Source organism: Ciconia boyciana, chromosome 3 (genome assembly GCF_034638445.1).
Source record: "Ciconia boyciana chromosome 3, ASM3463844v1, whole genome shotgun sequence".
Classification (NCBI taxonomy): Eukaryota; Metazoa; Chordata; class Aves; order Ciconiiformes; family Ciconiidae; genus Ciconia; species Ciconia boyciana.
In genome coordinates, this window is record NC_132936.1 from 82226941 (window position 1) to 82246511 (window position 19571).

Here is a 19571-nt window from a genome sequence, read left to right on the forward strand (position 1 = left end):
GTGTGTACAGATCGCACTTTGTGCTAAAATGCCATATTAGAAATTGTTCCTCTTTGGGTGGCAATTAATTCAGAGGGGGAATAGCTCTTCAGAGAGATAGTGGAGGTGGGTATGTTTGTTTGTCCCACCATAAATATTGAGGAGTCAGAGCCCAAAGCTGGTTTTCTCATCAGCCTGTTAGTGATGAAGGGTGCCAGCAGAGAAGCCAAAGCCTGGGTGGGTAGGAGGAAAAACCTCATTCCCAGCCCACCAGCAAATCCATTTCCGATGGGCTTGTACTGATGACTGAAGACACACAATTTTTGGTTGGTGAGCTCTTTCACTCAGCCTACTCTGTTTTCTCTTTATGCCACTGCTTACCTCTGACCCAGCTGATTTATAAATGTTACATCATTTTGAGAGAGAGGTTGAAAATTGGTTTTGGAAAATATTTGGAGTTGTCTCTTCATTCCCCAGTGTTGGCTTCTTGGATGTGCTGCATGCCCAGTCCATCTTTGTAAGGGCACATGGAGCCTGCTGCTACCGAATTGTCCTTCTCAGTAATAAAATTGTGGTATTTAATCAAATGTATTGTTATTCCCCAGACTTCCATTCGCTCAAACTGCTCCTTCTGCAGTGTTAATATATATTTTAAAAAGGCGAGAAAACAAAAATACCACATGATCTATTTGAAGCAAAGTAATGTCTGACAGGGAACTTGAGTTTACTAAAAAAATATATGTTTTAGTTGACTGAGACAGGGCTTTAACCACATGTCAGAAAATTCCTTCTATGTGTGTTGTTATGTGACCAAGAGAATTATAGGGAAAAGAGCTAGCATTTCTTTGTAGAGTCTTCTCATGTTTCATCACAGAAATGCACCTGGTCCATCACCAAAAGAATGTTTTTGCTGCATGAAAAGACAGAGTTCCTTATGATATGTTGCTGGGCTGTGCTAGTGGTGACTTTTGTTATGCCATACACGCAGCCAGAAACTCTTTCAGTTTGGATGACTTTAATTTAAATTTCAGATAACAAAGAAAAAAGAAAATTTCCATGTCAGAGATAGTACTGTGTGTGTGTGTGTGTGTGTGTGTGTGTGTGTCTTCTTTTCAGAGTATTGAGAACTCCCAGAGGGTTATTAGCTTGAAAAGTTAGACACATAGGGCCATGAATCTTAGCATTTGTCTTCACTGTCTGTGTCTAAATTAACATTTCAATTCGGACAAGTAGTGAGGTTTTCAAGAGAATTCCGCGATTGTCTCCACTTATCACTTGTTTGGTGATACCTGTTTTGGTTCACCAAGTGGCATCTATGCACAGGAACTGGATTTGCTTCAGAGAAAACTAAATGGGAAGCTCTGCTCAAGTGTTTGAAAAAGAAGAGAAAAGCAAAAATGCTACAACTAAGAGAGAAAAGGGGGAAAAGAAAATCAGTGTTCAGACAGAAGGAGAGAATAAAACTGTAGGGGAAAAATAATAAAAGAGATGAAAGCCTAGAAGAACAGCATTAAAAAACCCTCAGTATTTTCATGATGAGAAAGCAATTTGGGTTTATGCCCATGTGTTAGTGAATGAAGTTGGCTGTGGTGCCAATTAGTCTCTGAGGGCTAACTTGTCCTCATTTTTCACTGCACTTTTGCTTTTGTCTCAGCTGCAGTTTCATTTCATGAGCACAGCTGTAAGTCCCTTCTCTCTTACTGGAGCTCTGGGAACCGCCTGCCGTGTCACCGGCATCTCACTAGATGTGCGTGGAAAGCCGCAGGGGCCATCGAAAGCAGGACAGACGGTGGCTGTCTTTAGACAGAGCTTCTTCAGCACCTGCACATGTTCCTCAGCATAAAAACCAAACTGGTCAGGGTCCAGCTTCATCTTTGCAATGGCTGACAGGTTCTCAAATGGCATTACTGCAATCCAGGGCTTCAGAAATTACTCATTTGGGGGATGGATTGTTCTTGCTGTCTAGCCCTTTAAGGTGGAAATGTACTATTTTTCAGAGGAGTTGATGTGCTTTCTGTAGCATTTTAAAATTCTGGGGAAGGCATCATTTTTCAGTGAAAGTTACGGGCATTTTAAGATGAATTTCAACTGCACTCCATTTAGACAGTTGAGTACTCTGTTGTTCCCAGAGGTCTTCCTATGGCCACAGGATGTTGTGCAGAAGGACAACAAGAGCAGCAGTTCTGAAACAACTTTTTGGCATAAGGAATAAAAATAATGTTTTAACCAAAGAAAGGAAAAACCTCTCACATTTCCAGCTGCACGGAGCATAACAGCCAATTTCCAGAGCTCCCTGAAAGAAGTAGTGAGCTTTACTTGTGCTCTGCATGTGCCACAGAGCTGTCTCTCAGCCCTCCTTTTTTAATCTGAAAGGAAGGTACCCTATGAGTAATTTGTTTAGCATCAAGAAACTCCTTAATTCCTTCACACATTGTAAAACATCAAAATTTGTGGTGGGACAACGCCACAAAAAGTTTCATTAAAAAAAAAAAAAGGTTAAAAGTGTAGTAGTTTCCTTGTGCATGAATACTCCAGCAAGAGCCTTTCTGGAGAGCATTTTCATTAACAACAACAATAGTAATAGTAATAATAATAATGATGACAAAACCAAAGAAATTAATTTTGCATTTATACAGAGGAATAATTTCTCTAGAAATTTTGCTTCCCATAGTGATATTCTGCCAGTCCACAGACATGTACTTACCTTATTACATATATATCTGATTAAATCTAGGCAACAATGCTCCAATTTCAGATATATTCTATTTTTAATAAACTATACAAGAAGAAAATACATCTGGCAATATAATGAAGATCTTTCTGGGACAGGCTTTATCAATCTTTATTCCTGCTGATGAGCGCTTAGTCACATGAGGAATCCTACTTAAATGAATGAGAGTAGCGTGGAACCTCTGCACCTCCATAGATAATTACACATAAATTTGGGAAGAAATCTTATCAATGCTGCCTTTGTCCCTTCTCTAACAGAAGGGGACAGCTGACCAAGACATTTGGAAGTTGCATATCCAGATTTCTAAACAGTGTCTGAAATGAAGATTTTAAAGTCACCTTTGATTGTTTTCAGCCCAATTTTGGGGTATGCATGGTAAACTTGCCTGTTAATTTAGCCCTTATGCTGACTTCAGCTACTAACACAGAATGCATTCTGCTTATCAATAATGAAATGCTTTCCCTTGCATTAGTGGGAAACTGCCAGGTAGTATCAGATTTGCATGGTATAATCCTGAGTCTGGATTTTCCCTCTGACTTTGAGCCCTGCAGAGTTCCCTTAATAACTCAAATGGTCAATATAGGTTCTGTGTTCTTTCATTTGCATTTAAAAAATGATTAGTTACATACTGTGCTTCCTTCTTCAATGTGTTCTTCCATTGACAAAAGAATGGATGTGGCAGGTTTAACACAAAATTTCTAAAGTCCACGCTTATACGATTATTCGTATTCTACTCGTTCCCTATCACCCTTGGGTTTTTTAGATTCAGGGAAGCAAAATGATTAATCATTATGCTGATTGCTAAAAACAACAATAACATCAAAATCCTTTGATCATTTTTCTCGTGTAGTAAATTCTTATCTTTTGATAGTTTTTCAGTGTAAGTCAAATTCTGCTCAGAACTAGCTGCCAATTTCTTTCAGATTGTAACTGTGCAGGTATTACACTGGCTTTTTTTTAGATTCCAGAGAAGTTTAGATACCTGCCTTTTCTTTCATTGATTTGCCTCTGGCATTTCAGGTACTTATCTCAGCAGAATTATTGACTTAAGCTAAGTCAACCACAACAAACATATGCACAGCTACACACCCACACAGCAATTTCTGCCTGGCATCATACACAAATTACAAATGCTCTTTTGCCTATTTATGCCAATCACCTAAATTCTTCTCACAAATTTGAAGGCTATCATCATTTTCCTTTCATCAGGTAACTCTAACAACCTCTCCACTGCTGCTCACTCATCAATGCTCAGACTCACTTTGAGTGGGCACTTGTGCTCAGGTGGAGATGCTAATGGGTATAAGTTTCAAAGAGGATTTTTCTGGTAGCAGTTCTCCTACGTGAGTCAGATTCTATATGGGCCTTGAGAACATAGGTTGAAAGCCCCTCCTCTAACTTAATTTGGTACATTTTCTCTACTCTTCCAGCCTATGGTTGTAGGCAGGCATCAGTAGCATCTGCAGAGGATGTCATGACTCCAAATGATGCAAAAGAAAGTAGTTAGGAAGGACATTTGAATGTCAGCAAACTATCTCTAAAGAGAGGATTCAAATTTTTTAGCATCCAGACTCATCAGCACCTACAAAGGACCTCCAAATGAATATTAGATATTAATTTTAAAAACTAGCTCAATATTTGCCCCAAATGTCTGTTCCTTAACCATGCTTGCCTGCTTTTTTTTGAAACATCCCTGGTGAGCAAAATGAAATGTGCTGATGAAAACAATGATTTTGCCTTCTCATTTGACTAGGCCATTACCTGCATTCAAGCCTGGGGACTGTTCACCACCTGAATTTTTTTGCTTGAAGCCATCTTGATTTTGCATTCAAAAAACATTTGCAGATGGTGTGAAGAAGCGCTTTTCCTATAGTGAACACTCTTCCCTCTGTGCTACTTTCTTGTTGTCTTCACAGTGAGTTTTCCTTTTTTCAGGGATAAACAGCATTTAGTGCTGAGCATTACCATAATGTTTTCTAAAAGCACTTTCCATGATTGAAGAAGACTGCTGCTGGATTCCTCACAGGCCCGCTTGGTAGCCTTGCAACAAGCTAAAAAAAAAAAAAAAGGTAGGGTAATGAGAGAAATCTGCAAACTGACATAATTCCCCACGTTAATAAATATTTCAAGTCATCCCACTAATGCTGCGACTTTCTAAGAATACTCAGAACCCGTCATTAATGACCCCTGCTAATGCCTTTTCCTGGCTAGAGTCGTTCCTCTCAGTCATACTAATAGCAACACGACAGACAGGCCAGTAATGGCATCCTGGGGGCTGCAGCCACCACAGCCCAGCCAGGGCCTTGCACCGGTGCGAGCGGGCAGGAGGCAGCCGTGCCATTCCCCTCGTGATGGCCAGGGAGTTGCCGTCAGCTGGGGGTGCCTCTGCTGGGGTCAGCCGGTGAAGGAGTGGTACCCATGGGAGAACTGGGACGATAATAAGAAGGGGAAAGGTAGGGCAGCCCATGAGCTGCTCTGAGTTATGTGGGGGACTGACCTCACCCATGGCCACTTCAGCAACAGCGAAACAGTGGAATAAGGTTGTAAAAGCCACTTTGTCCCCACCTTAGTTGCTGCACTCAGAAATATCCATCATTTTTACCATAGTATTTATCTTCGATATTAATATTTCTGCAGCAACATCTCCTAAGAGTACAAGGAAGTAGGAGCAAATGTTATCTGCGTAACAAAGGTAAAAAAGCATCCAGATTTTGGTAGTTATCACTCATGCAGAATTTCAGTCTCTATATACAAATAAGTGAATTCTGAACTCTTCTCATGGAACATTTCTCATGCATTTTTCTGGTATCTGTTGAAAATGTAGGTATGCTCCTACCCCCATGGAGGCCACTGAGGGGTGGAAACTGTAATCATCTGACTCCAGGGAGGAAAGCGCTGCTGCTCGGTCAGATGCTCTGGGACACGTTCATGTGGAGCAGAAGGGGAGGAAAAGGCTGAGAGCTACAACAGCACCCTGAAGAGGTCCCTGGCTGTCACTGAGGCTGGCAGAGGGCCCTTTGGGAGGGCCTTTTACTCTTTAGGAGCTCGCTCTGCCACTGGCACAGAACTGGCTGCTGGACCCAGCCTTCTCTGTGCACCCAGGAACACAACTCACCAACATTTCTTTTGGAAGTGCCTTGCCCAATTTTCACTAGCAAGCTTGCCAGGGAAGACTTTGGGCTCACCACTGCCATTGGGAGTAACAGCTCCGCCAACAAGCTCTGCACACATATTGTCAGCCATTCCCCAAACTACCATTCCCCTAAGAGGGGCTGTGGGCTAGATCGAGCGCTGTATTGCCCATGCATGGCCATTACAGGAGGGTGCTGGCTCTTTACTGTGCTTGAGCTGATCCCAAGCATAAGTCATATTAGGTCAGCAGACTGATGGGGAGCAACAGCGATCTCCGAATCCTTGCTTGCAGCAGGAATGTCTAAGCTGCCTGTGTGTGCAGGAGACAAACGTGACACTGCTCCTAACATTTTCCAGCACTATCTCTGTCATGCAGGAAATTCTTTACAAACAGCTCCAAGTTACGCAATGCGAATGCATCTGGTGTGCACCTTGTGCTGTAATGCCTTTCATCCATTCACCATGTCGGTATCTTTTCAGACAGATGCCAAACACTTCTTGCAGGGGTGTTTTTTCAGAGAGGCTTCTGGTGTGAATATCTTTTCTTGGTTCTCCAAATGAAAAAACACAGATCTATGGCTCAGCATGATCGGTTTCCTTCCCCAACTTACAGTCCTCAAAATGGCTTAGAAGCAAAGAATTTTAAAAAACCTAGTAAACTGAGTTTTTCCTCCATGTTGTCCTTAAACATGCAGAGTTAAGGGAGGAGCTGAAGGAGCAAAGTTTAGGCAAAAGTAATGCAATACGACAGGTGCTTTTGACAGAGACGTCAGATATGCCTAACATCAAACCGAGGTGAAACCAGCTTTGCCTCTGCGTTGCATCTTGAAGGGAGGAAGAGATTTCTAATCTTAAGCTGACTGAAGGACATCTTTTTTTGCTTACTCTATACTGAACGACTTTGGTGATTTAACACGTATTTTGGGTATAGACAGGGCAGCAAAGTACAGCAAATGATAAGGAACATTAAGGGTAAGCAATCGGAAACACAGAGCTCACTCTCTTTCTTAGCATGTGATTCAAAACAGTGGGCCACATCTGCAGCTGATAAAATTAATTTCATTGTAACCCAAGGACAACACTGGTCCGTTTGCTTACGGGATATGGCCAGCACTCTTTCCCACACATCCCTGAACAATGCACTAGTGAGTATCACAGACTACCACTTCCATTGCGGCTTTGACTTAATACTTTATAGTATGCAACATGTGTACCTCTCCGGGAGATCAACAAAAAAGTCAATACAGGAAAAGTTCTGGTTAGTGAGTTTCAAGTGTTCTACTTCCAGATCTGACAAAAATGCTCCCTGTAAAACCCTCCAAACTGCTAGATGAAAGTAATTTTCTTCTTGATTTTGAGATCAAAAATATTAATGAATTGTTTTTCTTTAAATACTGCCCTTGATGAATATTCTGTTACCTTGCAGCAGCCTTAATCTGGAGGTTTTTTATAAAACATTGAGCTATAGCAGTCCCTCCACTGGGTGAACTCTAAATGTTTATTAATGTTCATAACCTAACCTCAGCACTTACCCGAGGAACAGAAGAATCATGCTGCTTTCCCGGTGTTACAAACAAGGATGGGATCCTGGATGTGCTGGAGTCAGTGGAGGACCAGCTCTAGTTGTGATTCCTGACTGCCTCCCTCCCCTCTCCTCCAGAGGTGGGTTCCTTACCATTCGTCTTCCTTCATGCAGCTCTGAACCCAGGGGCATTTTGCATCAAAAGAGGGAATCTCCATCACATCTAGCATTTCACAGAGCAGCATGCATGATCAGTCCAAATTTGGATCAACCTAAACCCATAAACAAACAGCTCTTCATGAATAGGAATGTTTCCGCTGAAAATGACTGGTGTTTTCGAAAAGCTGATATAATTCCCCGCCAAGTAGATTTAGTGCTTTAGCTCTTAAAAGAGATATTTGAACTCAACCAAGTACAAAAAAGCAAGTTCTTTTCTATCCACTGCTGAGTAATTCATGCATCTAATTTCTAAATTGATTTCTTTTAAATTACATATAGCTGAAGGACTCACATGGCCAAAGAAATTCTGTTTAAGCTTAAAAACAAAAAGTCAAATTGAGCTGAGACTGAGAAATCAGATTTCAACCCCCCCCTCCCAAATTAGTTGATCAAAATTGTGATTGCCTGAATTAAATATGAAAAATATTTTTCTAACATATAATGGAGCTTCTTAGAGAGTTTTTTAACAGTCAAAATGTATGCATTTAGGAAAGGGACTATGTGGAAGTAAACTCTCCTAAAGAATTCTCAGGCCAAATTTTCTCTTGGTGAAAGATAATACCCCTCTTTTCCACCAAGGAGTTACAGTGAATGACAGCTGTGATGCATTTGGCCCTGTGAATGGAGCTTTGGACCATCCAGGTAGTTTTCAGCAAGCAGGTTTCATATGGAATAATGCGTATTCATTCAAGCTGAAACTGTTTGCAGGAAAGTGCCAATTCTGACATTTTTTTTATGATAAAAAATTTTTGAAAGTGATTTTAAAAAGTTTCAGCATAACTTATTTTCTAATTTCAGCATCTTTCCATTGTGTTTAGAGGGTTTCCCTATGTTGAAAGACAGTCCGTGGTTTGAGTAAGATAATTGTCAAAATTGGGTGGAAATATTTCAAAGTTTTTGAAACAAAAAAATATTGACACAAATTAAGTTTCTTTCTTGATTTACTAAAAAATGCCACAAATCCCTGGCTTTCACCTCTTGGTCTATAGAAAAATGAAATTTTTTTATTTGCTTTGTTTTTCCTAAGAAAAGTCTGGGCGAATCTATCTACATCTAGTACACAAGTTAGCCAGAAACAACAGTTTCAAAACACTGACTAATATATCCATTTGTACCTTTATTTTTTCCAAAAGAGCCTGATTAAGTTGTGAAAGAAACCAATGTCTTAAAGTTCAGCACCATAAGGAAATTACAGATGGTGAATCGAGCCCATGAGAGATTCTCTAACAGAAGGGAATGGGCCTGTAGCTTATAAAAACACAATAAAGGTCTAAAAATTCCAGTGTGAATTCTATAGGCTGTTCTCAACCCTCCAGCAAAAATTAGCACCATGGAAATTTCTGCAGCTGAGAGCTTCAAGACTAGTGTCTGCTATTAAATATTAGTATCTGTGGCCATACTGTATAGTACCTCCAAAAGACCTCTCACTGACTAAATATAACCCATTAATAACAAGTTACTTTTTATGGTGACGCCCATCCTCATCTTGGCAATTAAGAGTATCAGTTTGTGTCGTTCAACCATCTTCTGTTCCAGGGTAGCATCAGGTCATTTCCACCCCCTCATGCACATTGGCACGTTAAACCCCCCAGAGAACTAGTTATCATAGTTTGGCTGTATCCATCTATATGCATCTGTCTTCTAGAAGCAAAAGGTGGCCTGGAGTGTGTTCTTCCATTGTGGTTTATTGGTTTAGCATCTCTTGGTCCTGAGAATACTAACTTTAAAATACAGACATGTATATGACAGGCATATATGACAGTCACATATATATTCCTGCTATGACCCACAAGGCAGTAGTCATTTCTCTTGGCTTAAAAACTAACTTTAGTCACAACTGAGCAACTCCACTAGCATCACAGAGGTAAGAAAGGTGAATTCATCTCCATTTGTAATTGCCCTTTTCACCCTGGCACCTTATGCTACTACATTTTGTGTTATATTTGTATTCTCAGCATCTTTAACAAACTGCCTGCGTTCAGCTGTTTGCCTTGTTAAAAACAGAAAGATGGCAAATAGACCCAACACGAGACCGTCCCTGCAGGTGAAAAGGACCTGTCTCTTCCTGAAGGACCTCAGTCCAGCCCCAGTAGTCTGTTAAACGTATTGATCGGCAAGCTGCTACCTAGGTTTCAATACGATCGGATATGATCCTTCCACAGTGGCCTTGTGCCAAGGCTTGATTTGGTTTACTGAGAGTACAGGTATTTCCCCACCTCCCTGGACTGTCCTCAGCAAGATGGATGATCAATGCTTGCACACTGACAATGCAGTGACAAAATGGCCTCTCGACTCCCTCACTTCCCTTTCTATAATTTGTTACTGTCCTTGTCTGTTTAGCGATGCATTTTATAGTGGAAGCTGATTCATTCAAGCTTAATAACACAGCCAAGCTGCTTTCTGGCATTATCCCAGCATAATCACTATAATTCCTTCTGTTTCCAATATAGGTCAAGTTATGCCTGATTCAATAAAATATCATTTTTAAGTAAGCATCGTTCATCTTAGGGTGCATTAGTCTGTTTCATTTTGGTAATTGGTCTCTCTAATTCTTGTTTGCTTTTTCAGATTTTCCTTGCTCTTTAATTCTCTAATCACATGATGGATTATTAAAAAGCTGAATGCCTGTTAAATAAGGTGACCATATACAGAAATTTCTTCACAGTTCAATTTCCATTTTTTTGGGCTTCAGCATTCATGCTGTCTTGGAGTTGAGCAAAGAAGTGAGGATTTCTGATTTTCAATTATAGGCATAGAAAAGAAGAGGAAAAAAGGGTCTAGTTGAAGTCAAATCTGAAATTGAATAGAAGTGGAAGTCATTTTAAAAATAACTGGACTAGCTGGGAAGGTTAGGGGGGTCCAAGGACTGGAAATCTGATATTTTCTTGTGTGGCATATGATAACTTTCAGAATGTGGAAAACATCACCAATGTTGAAGAGGGAGAGATAGCTGTAGGTGTATGGGATTATACTTCTCTTTATTATTAGATGTGTCTGAGCCCAGACTCCAAAATGACAGACATACAAGTCAAAGAGATCAGTAATCAATCAACAAATTAAAAAGAAATGCTAACAGCTTTTGTTATTATAAGGCTTCAGCCTAAAAGGGGCCTCTCTGCCACAGGCAGAGGCTCCTCAGCAGATGAGGGTCCTAAATGTAAAGAATTCTATTCAGAGGAACCAGTTTTTCAGAAAGTTCCCAACATCCATGGAAAGGAAGCATGATAAAAATTGGCCAGAGCTTCAATCTCTTTTGGCAGGTAATACAAAGTTGTAAAAAGAGGTTGTATTTTGTATAAAAATGAAATTTAATTAAAATAATAAAAACTTAAATTCAGAATTTAGATGAATTTAGATGTTAAATACTTTATTCTGATTCTACTGAAACACTTCAGTAATGTTGAAACATAAAATATAAATACATTTAGTACATGTACTGATAAATATAACATTCTATGTAGCATAGTAGTAATATTTTAATATGAGTCAAAATCAGGTGAATTAAAACAATGCAATCTGAATGAAATTATCAAGACAAGACAAAACCAAGGTATTTATGACTGTTCCCTATTGAACATGTGAAAGAAATAGGCATATTTCTGTGACATTTTTAGTGGGGAGATCACATTTTTAGGGGAAATGGGTATATAGATGTTTTTTCAGCTAGCTGTGTTTCCAACATTTTTCAATAACACTCTGCCCACTGTCTGATGACAGTTGAGAGTTTAGTTTATACTATGCAAACAAATGAATACTGAAAGTAATCGCGAGTAATTATTGTATGTTATTTATTCTTACTTGTATGCCCGGTGCTCTTGCAGCTCCACAGACCCAGCAGAAGGAGTGGTGCCTTCCCAGGAGAGCAGCTGGAAGATTTTGATCTACGACAACCTTCCTACTCCTTCCAAAGGTCTCCCTCCTTCTCACGTTCTGCAAAGAAACAATGGTGCATCCTGCCCATTTTAAAAGTCTCAAACCAAATTACCATTAAGAGGCATGTGAAAGAAGAAGAAGAAAAATGAACACATCACGTGCACTTTGCAGCTAAACCTTTGCTCCCTTGAGAAGGCTGGAGGTGCTGCATCTGTGAGACCAAGGTGATCTGAGTGGCACCAAACCCACCACAAACACAGATAGAGAACGTAGATTAGGCACAGTCTTTTATATATGTATATGCATAAATAGGACATCAATATTATGCTTGGTGAAGCAGACTGATAGTGGTTGGGAGAATATTTTCAGCAGGCCAGTCACTCCATAATTATCTCTTCCACCTGCCTCTCATCCTGGGCACCATCTCTGGTTAGGTGGACCTCCAATGATGAGGGAGCGTGTGTGCATGGGGAGTTCAGAGCCATGAGCAGTGCTCCCCAGGACACCGGTACCACCCTCAGCCTGCTTTTCAGTGTCATACTTGTTGGGAAGGGAGCGATCCTCGCTGTGCCCAGCAGCGCATTACACGGCGCTGCAGGACCGTGGTCTTGGCTGAGCCAGGGAGGTGCTGCGTAAACCTGGATGGTGTGTGTGAACATCATGTACCTGAGATATTGGCTAAATGGAGTACTGGATCCCACCTGCTAGTGGCTGGGTCTGCAGCCCAACTCTCAAACAGCTTGCCGAGTTGCTGCTCTTATTCCATGGTAGCCAAAATACAGCTGCATGGCTGCCTGTAGCTTCACCTCGAGTGGCACGGCAAGGCAAGGCGAGAGTGCCCGTGACCAGGCCAGCAAGCAGGGGGAAAGCAGAAGTGAGCAGTGGGGTGGTGAAAGGAGTGCCCGATCCTGTGGCCGTATCTGCACTGCCGGCGTAATTGTGCCCACTGAGAGCAGGGTGGCTGCTCAGTACAGAGGCATTTTAGCCAAGTGCTAATTAGTGACTGGTTGGCTCTCAGCATCTCTTCTTCAGATCAGCAGAAGGGACAGGGCTGACTGGGGTGAGCTGGGGGTCTCCAGGGCGCTGCTGTGCCCCGAAGCCGTGTGCTCGCAGTTTGGCCAGGCTGCTTTCCGGGGAGCAGTGAAATCCTACAGACGTGTAGACCAAAGGGTACAACAGAGGAGCGTATGCTACCCTTACTGGGAGGGAGCAAGCAGGGGCTGGCACGTCATATCCCCTTCCCGCTGTCCCCTTCCTCCTCCTTTTACAAGCCAAGGCTGTTTACCAATGTCTTACATGAAAGGAGCAGAGTCCTCCTCCTGAGCCCTAGCAATATCTAGGACATTAGAAACAGTTGTCAAGCACCATCGCTCTCCTGAGCCACCAGTTCTTGCCTGTGTGTCTCTGTGTCTGAAAAATAACTCAGCCTGTCAGCACAGCCAGCAAGCCTGAGGACCCGAGCTTTGCCTCCCTTCCCATGCTGCTCAGGCAGCTCCTGCCCGCCTGCTCTGCGCTTCTACCAACAGCTAAGAAGCAAGGGCATGGGGTGGCAGTGAGGGAGACAAGAAGGAGTGGGGACAGAGCAAGGAAAGTAATGCAAAGAAATGGGGGTGGGTGTTTCTGAGCATTCATTAATGATCTGACCCAGCTCCTGCAGGAGTCTCCTCGTGGTATTCTGAACTTATTTACAGGTATTTCTGAGAGTTAAGAGGGGAAACAAAGGGTAGATAGTGATATAAGTCAAATGTAGAGCTTTAAACTCTTACAGTTCTTTACAAAGAGCAAGGAGAATATGCTTTTTCCTTAGGACAGAATGTGTAAAATCTCTGGGAGCAGTTCTGTTTCAGACTGAAGACAGTGTAGTAAATGCAGGCTGTCTCAGCTCAGCTGCCTGTTTGAGTCTCTCCTGCTCTAAGACAGTTCTTGCCATTTTTCAGGTAAGACTTAGCAGGTTAAGAAGGGCCTGTCTGTTTCTGGAGTGGATCACCTCTTCCTTTTTGGGTACAGCAAGGAGACTAAGATAGGACAAGTCCCACATTACACAGCTGACTCTGCACTTGATCCTGTCCCTCTGAGCATGCGGACACCTGGACAAAGAGTCTGTAGCTTTTCCTTCGAGTTGCAAACCTTGCCTTTTTGGCTTTGCTGTTGGGCAGCAGGTTGCCAGCATCACCGGGCTGGTGCAGAATACGGAGGCTGCCTGGAAGCCTTTGGCACCCATTCTCCAGGACTTGCACCAGATGAGACACCTCAGGTAGCATTTGTAATCCCAGGGACCTATTGGTTAGCAATTACAATCCCAGGGCAGACTGCTTCTCTAACTCTGCCCTACATTGTCCAGACTATAATTCTTGCCTTGATGCTCTTTTGATCCCTTTGTTCAGCCATATAAGCTTAATAAGACTCCTGGTTTCAGAGGCCAGAAATGTTTGTATTCATTTCTACACCATCACCTGGAATCACTGCTCAAAGTTTCTCCAGACTTCATCCCGTCCCCTAAAATCCAAAAAGGCTGTCCACAGTATATTGATCATTGCAACAAAATGGATGAGAAAAATATTTGAAATTAATGAATTCTGTTAGACTGTCACAGATGATTCACCTTGGTTTAATTCCATTTACTTCAGTGGACTAACATTGGTGATCATTTGGCCCATTCCTTTTGGATCTGCGAAGTAAATAGCTATTAAATTCCGTACATGAAGTCAGAGCTGTCAGTGTGCCAAATAAAATCAATACAACTCTTGTCTGATTTGACATTTTTTCCTGGGTTGGTCTAGAAGAGACTTCTGCCACACTGAAGAACAATTCAAGATGATGTGATTTCTCACACTGATTAAGTCTTTGACATGACTTCTTGAGAGATCCACTCTTTTGGACGTAATAACTGTTTTATGTAAGTGTGCTGTGATTTCCAAGTGCATCCATGTGGAAAAAAAAAGGCAAATTCCTCTCTATTAGGGACAGCAATTAGGGTTGTGAGTTCCTGAACCATCAGCCACTAGCTTTTAGTTACCTTAGAGGATGACTGAAATCAGAATATGAGAAGAGGTTGCTGTGCAAGAGGTGATTTTAAAAGTAGTCAAGGCATGAATCAAATAACAAGTGAAGTGGAAACAGAGCTGTCTTGAGGAAAAGAAAGCCTTGAACTTCAGACTTTCCCTAGCATTTTATTTTATGCACTCCAATTCATGGAGGCCCAAGAGACTTCATAATTTCTCTAGGGTCTCTGCTCGTGTAGTGGAGCTTCTGTAAGAGGCAACAGCTTCTTGTTCTGGACACAGAGTCTGACCCCAGGCACTGGAGAAGATGGAGGCAGATTTTCTCTGCTGTTTCACTGCCATTCATAATATTGTGCATGTGATTAGTGCTCCAAGGTATCACAAAGTTTGTCTACAACATCAATTAAACATGGAGGTTAGCCTGGTTTCCAGATCAGTCTCATCCAGCACAGACGTATATATACATGTTGGCCTGAAGATGCCCCCTCTGGCAGGGTGACAGGGCACTGCGAACAGGAAGCAGAAATACCCAGGCTTTCTGGATGCTTTAGCCTGTACCCAACATCTCTTTTGGGTGGACTGGGTGGCCTCAGCACTGGCAGAGCTGAGCACACACCAGCCCAGTCCACCCATCCCAAGTGGAGCTCTGCCGAAGCCTGAGGAGAAGCTCCCAGCCACGGCCAGCCACATGGACTGCTACACTGGTGCAGTGCTAGTGTTTCTCAATGCTTAGGGACAACAAGATGCACCAAGTTGTCTTTGTTGTCCTCACCAGAAAGAGGGGAAATTGCCAGCAAGGCACAATAGGTTTTCCTCTTCTAAGACTTTATGTCTCTGGTGCCCGGGGGACACCACCAGAGGACTATACGGGCCGTTCATTATCTCTGCGAGACCTCTAGTGAAGTAGTGGGACAAGTCAGATACTCTCCAAACCCTCGGGAAACCTGCTGAATTCTGCATCATTTCTGGATAACAGCGTGGGGTTTGCTTTTGTTTGGAAGAAGCTGCCTCTTTCCACCCTGACCTGTTTATATAAAGGGACAGAATAAACCAGTTTCCAAAGATGCTATTACTACCTGGATTTCTTCAGTGCTGGCTTCTTTCCTGCATCTAAGTCTGCTTTTAATATGCTTTTTAAGTCTGATGACTAGCAGGGAGAAGCTGTCTGGTCTCCATCCTGCTCCTAGTCTAGTAAGTAACATTTTTTACTAGAGTAATCAGGAGAAAAACAGGTTAATTTAGCAATCATGGGGTCAGCAGAGAAGTATAAAAATCACTTTGACTGATGGTCATCTCCTTGCAAGGAACTGAAATGATTAAACTATTCAGATAGTATAAAACTAACACATGTGCACCATAATCCCCTAGGTGCAATAAAGAGTAATAATGCTTGGAGCACGTGAATTTTCACATGAAATATTCTAAGACAAAACTGCTGGAAGTCTCTTAAGGCAACAGTGGCTGTAAATTCATATGTAATTCATTAAACAGAGCCGATATATTACATGTACAGAACCTTGCTGTCACTAAACGCATGGAAAATTGTAATCAAAATAATGCTTTTCATTCATTCATTTCATCTTTTCACAATTTAAAAAATATAACAGAAAGGGAACTTGGGACTAGTCTTCCAGTTTTGCATTTATCGTTAGTGCTGCCGTGTGCTTAGTGCAGGCAGCAGTGCGGTAATTCAAATGAGGCTGTTTATCTCACCAGCTGCTGACATTCACCCCTTGCTTCCTTTGTCTTCCTAGGCTGCACCTGGGCCCCTCTGACAAGCAGTCCCTGGTGCAGTTGTGTGCTGAATAGCTACATCTTTTCTTCTCCCATCTTTCCATCTCCTCCTGTCTCCACTGAAACGCCATCATTTTCACAATTGTGGCATCTTTGATTATTTTCTGTCCTCATCAGGAATTACCCTAAATGCTGTTATTCCTCATTGATAATGTCTACTTCATCCAAATATGAAATATGTGGACCAGATTGTGTGGTCCACATCTTGGTCATCTCTTACCTCTCACACTGTAACTTGTTTCTCTGTAGCTTCCTCTCATCCAGCTACCTGTTCTTTCTGAAGATGGGCTGAGGAAAAAAAGTCTGTATCATTTATCTTCATATGAATTTATGCATCCTTGTTGTCTTTTCCACACTTTTGTCTCTATTTTTACACTAGATTAAAACACCTCAGTTCTGAAGTTCTGCATCTCATTATGTTCCAATCAGCAACTATTATTCATGAAAGAGAAATTGGATTTTTTTCTGGATAATTCCCAAAAACATCAGTTCAATATTCAGCATCCATGAAAAAGGAAAATAGAAGGCTAAAAACTAGTAAGAAAGGAGTAGAAAATAGAATAGAAAACTTCAATAGGTCATTGCCAAAGTCTGCAATGTGCTCACACCTTGAAAACTTCATGCAGTTTTGATTAATCAATCTGTAAAAGGATATGGTAAAACTAGAAAAGGTACAAAAGAATATAAAATCATAAAAAATAAAATATAAATTTTATATATATATAAAAAATCATGAACACCACAGAGAAGATGAACGGGCAATAATTATTAACTGTTTCTCACAGTGCAAGAACTGAGGGACATCAAATGTAATGATCAGGTGGCAGGTTAAAAACAAAGGAAATACTTTACAAGCTGTTCTTAAGTTGTGGAATTCATTGCCATAGCATGCTGCGAAGGCTGTTGAGAAAGCCGAAAGTACAAGCCTGCTCAAAAAGCCATTAGAGAAATGATTGGAAATAAAGCCTACCAAGGCCATTAGACAGAGAGATGTAGTTACGTCTGTCTCTGAAAGTTCCCAAGCAGATGAGAACTCAAAGCTGGGGGCTAACAGTAGTAGCATGACGGCACGGTCTCGTTAGGCTTTTCCTCTAAGCTTCTGCTACTAGCCCTCAACAGAGGGTATGTAGGCAAGAGAGACCTTCACTCTGCCTCAGCATTATCATCCTTATTTTCTTTCCTTCCCTCTTGCTGGGACCCTTTGTCTTTTGGTCTTCCCCTCCAGCAGGTCACCTTTCCTACTATAAACCTCCCATATCCGCCACGTCTTTCACAGGAATTCCTGGGTATTGAGTCATCCTGAAAACACATCATGATTAGCCTTATACCTTTACTGTATATGTCATAACCTGAACTGAAACATCAAATGATTTTGGAAGGTGTCATTCTTTTTTAACATTTGCAGATTGCTGAGAATGCCTTCAGGGATGAAGAAATGTCACTGTATCTTCCAGCTTCATAATATCATACCCACATCTCTCAGACTTTCTTGTGGTAGCAGAGATCAATAGGAAAACAGAAATAGGAGAAAGAAAGAGGAGATAGATGGGTGCACTCTGCTTTCAGCATTGATCAAGGGAATGAGTTTTGCTTCTGAGTTAATGCAGAAAAAGTTAAGACAGTGCTGGAGACATCTGAAATCCTCCTCTGCAGAGCATCCATGGAAAGGAGGCCCCATGCTCATGCTGGACAGGAATGCTTCCAATGGAGGGCCCACAAACGTGGCCCATCCCCTGTCTTGTGACAGAACGTTCATGTAGCATCTGCGCACGGCATCTGGTCCTCTCCGTCAAGCAACCTGACACATACCCATCAACCAGTGACAGCACCGATCTCTTAATTAATGTGACGGGCATACATCCAGTCACTCCGAGCCAGCTGCCACTGCTGGGACAACTCGTCCAGCCAGGAGCCAGCTCTCCTCTGTGTCTGAAGAGCCTTTCTGAAAGAACGTGGCAGAGTCTTCATGAAAGAAAAAGCAGAGAGATAAGGTGGATCTTGCCAGTGGCTCGCGGGATCCAGGCTGTGGGCCTGGCGAGGCCGCATTTCTGTGCTGCTCCCCATGCCGTGCGCGAGGCGGAGGAGGGGACAAACTGCAAACACAAGCGCTGACAAATAAGGAGCTTCCTTAACACGACCAGCATACACCGTATGGCCAGATAAGGCTAACAGGGCCCAATATTATTGACTCAGACAGTTACAGCCCCAGATTATCTGGCCTAACCTATTGACAGATCTCACTTAGTACCTGCTGCAAAGACATATCCTCATCAACAAGCAACCATTCATTGACATGGCAAATGATAAATATAGGATGTTTATGTGATGAAGGAGTAGCCAGACTTTCGTTGAAACATGAGTACCTTTTCCGCAATTATATAAATTCAGATATATATGCCCGTATTCCTGAAGAAATGCAGATATACGGTCAGCTATTTTATTGGTAGCCTTTACTTACTATTTTCTCTCAGTGGAATCAATGTCTCTTTACTTAAACCACCAGACAAAAGGTGCCCGGTACGGAACAGATCTGTTTAACAAGCTTTGCAAGATAAATCATGCAGAATATATATATTTGGAAAGACATTTCCAAGACAGCTAAATGCTCAGGTTTTTCTTTTAGCTTTCAGTCTGCTTTTGTGTATTTCAAGATCAAGGAGATTTATGGGATTTGAGCTCACTGAACTAGCAGAAAGGGGACAGCGTTACAGCCAACAGCTGATGATTTGACCTCTGCTCATCTTTGTAAGAGTATCTGCTTGGAAAAAGGAGTTGAAATGAAACAAAGCCGACTTGAAAGTATAAATCCAGCTACATTCATCATACAGTACATATAAGGCTGTGAAACGACTGAACATTCAAAAATAACCCTAGTAAGTGTCCTTGGAAAGTAACTGTATCAAATTATTAATCTACACTAAATAAATTGGTTTGACTTGTACTGCAGCTGCCTGCAGCAAATGTCTATTTTACTAAGTTCAAGGCTCCAGAGAAATGCAATTTACATACCAATCTTTAAGTACTGCTAAGACTAATTGTCTTGGGGAGGGGGGTATAATTCTGGCAATATGTTCCTGAGATACCACCTTGCTAGTAGGTGTTGATGCTGTTGAAGATGTTCAGGATGCAAAAGCAGTTGAGAAGTTTTCCTGGAGAAGACAGAGGTCGGAGAAGACAGAGGTCAGAGAAGACATCTAGCAGCAGTAACTGAGGATGGGAAAAAAATCACAAACTAGATTTTGCCTTCTCTCTGGAAGGCAATGACATAGGTTATGTAGAAAAATATAGGAAAACAGAGCCCCAGGAAGGGCAGGTACAG

General features: G+C 41.8%; 1 long non-coding RNA gene across 1 annotated transcript; it reads right to left on the reverse strand.

Moving 5' to 3' along the window:
* Positions 1-7519: 7519 nt before the first annotated feature.
* LOC140649315 (uncharacterized) lies at positions 7520-19451 on the reverse strand. Its single transcript, XR_012041570.1, has 4 exons — positions 19339-19451; positions 16473-16540; positions 11382-11513; positions 7520-7636 (listed from the first exon to the last, which is right to left on the reverse strand). It is a non-coding gene; the product is annotated as an uncharacterized lncRNA (long non-coding RNA).
* Positions 19452-19571: the final 120 nt, after the last annotated feature.